Source organism: Bactrocera oleae, chromosome 5 (assembly GCF_042242935.1).
Source record: "Bactrocera oleae isolate idBacOlea1 chromosome 5, idBacOlea1, whole genome shotgun sequence".
Lineage (NCBI taxonomy): Eukaryota > Metazoa > Arthropoda > Insecta > Diptera > Tephritidae > Bactrocera > Bactrocera oleae.
Genome location: NC_091539.1, coordinates 32,810,602 through 32,812,556, shown reverse-complemented (window position 1 = coordinate 32,812,556; position 1,955 = coordinate 32,810,602). Strand labels below are relative to the sequence as shown.

The window sequence follows — 1,955 nt, the reverse complement described above, 5'->3', positions numbered from 1 at the left end:
AAAAATTTGAACGAACTTACGTTACGAATTTTACTAGAAGATTTTATAACTGTAATTTGAATTACTCTACTAAAAGTGAATGTGAGTTTATGAACATTTTTACACATATTCCTAATGGTATTAAAAAGGTCATTGAATATTTATTATTACGAAAAATTTATTTTTTTATGAACTGTGAAACAATTTATTTTGGCAGATCATATACTTGTACATACATACACATGTTTGAATAATAAATAAGAACATTAAAAAAATGTATTTTGACAGATAATATTGTTTGTCGATAAATTTAAAAATCTAGCAAAAGAAATATGTATTAAAAGCTAAAGCAGAAAAAATTTGGGTTTTCTGTTTACCACCACCACCACCATGAAGATTATCAACGCGGTATAGTATTCGTGTACATATGTATGGTGATTCTATGGAACTTCAAATTTCAAAATAAATACACAAATATATACAAATTTTAAAATAGGTGAATATACAGAAATTTACCAAAATTCATACCTCACCGCTCAATAGCACCACTATGGCAAGAGAGACCCACTAATGTGTAGTGGATTCTCTTAGGGGGCTACCACGGAGGATAACGTGACAAAAGTCTACGATATCATATTGGTGGACCATCGAATGACGGTACCCGAGATAGATACAATAGAACCGCATGTGTCATATCCTGCACGAAATATTGAGCATGAGCACGCTGTGGGCGCAACGAGTACCGCGTTTACTCACTGTGGACATGTAGAATAACATAAGACCACACTGACGTTTTTAAGCCAACCAACAAAGTGGACTATACTCGGCAAACCTGCTCCGAAGAACACGATGACTTCCCTGGAGAAGGCTAAGATGGTCACATGGCTCTACTCTGCCAAATTATTGGGCCGACTTGGTAGCGAATAAAAAATAATATTTTATCATTACAAGGCACCGACTCACACCTCTAAGAAAACCGAGATAAAAACGAACTGTTGAGAAATAAATTACCATTTTCCAAAATGTTCATTTTTAATTTGTAGGCTAAATATTTATCGGACCATTCTCGTAGATACTTATATATTTCTATGTAGTAAGCTGCTCTGGGCACTAGGCACACAAAATCACCTGTCAAAAAATTTCGAAAGCTCAAAGCTAATACCTAAGTAAAAGTATGAAGTAAAAATTTAAACGCAGTTTTACTTATCGACGGAAAATTCATGGCAACTGCAGCACTTCCGTAAGTGGAAGAGAAATATTGAATTGTTTACCGCTAAATTAAACAAATGAACTTATGTAACTATATGTTTGCGATCAGAGCAGTTGTGTATGTATACAAGTAGTCAGGTGACGAGGCAGGTTACATACAGAGTGAAGCAACTAACTGACAGTTTCAGTAGTTAACCGTTACTATCTTTCAACTGGCTTACTGACTACTTGCCCCGGTGATGACACTCGCGGTGTTTATGCTTCTGGCTTTTCTGTCATGCCACACCATAATTATGCACTTAAATACATATATTCACATGCTTTTTTACACATACATACATATATTATATGTATTTTGTCAACTATCGCATGAATCTCCAAGCATATCCAGTGGTACTCGCCGCAAGTCTACTGCTGCAAAGTAACATACCTACATCTTCGTATTTGCGTGGAAGTGCATACATACATGCCGGCCTGTAATCGACGTGACGTGGGAATTGCATTTACTGCTGTAAAAATTTAGCTTTTTAGACACTGTGACATTTCGTTGTAGTTTTTGTTGTTGCTGCCATTGGCTATACTCAAGCGTCTGGGGTTACGGAAGCGAGTAACGTTGTAATAGCTGCATTTCCTCACCTTAAGCCCCTCTGGTACACTGCTAAGCGCCTGCCGGCAGACAACTATTGCATTCACTTGCAATAACGGCACTTAAAGCATCGGCTATTTTTATTTCGCTTTTTGTTGTTGTATATCAAGATGCCAGTTAC

General features: G+C 36.5%; 1 long non-coding RNA gene across 1 annotated transcript; it reads left to right on the top strand.

Moving 5' to 3' along the window:
- The first annotated feature begins 254 nt into the window (after window positions 1-254).
- LOC118682601 (uncharacterized) lies at window positions 255-1,165 on the top strand. The gene is made up of 2 exons (XR_004978420.2): window positions 255-408; window positions 476-1,165. It is a non-coding gene; the product is annotated as an uncharacterized lncRNA (long non-coding RNA).
- Window positions 1,166-1,955: the final 790 nt, after the last annotated feature.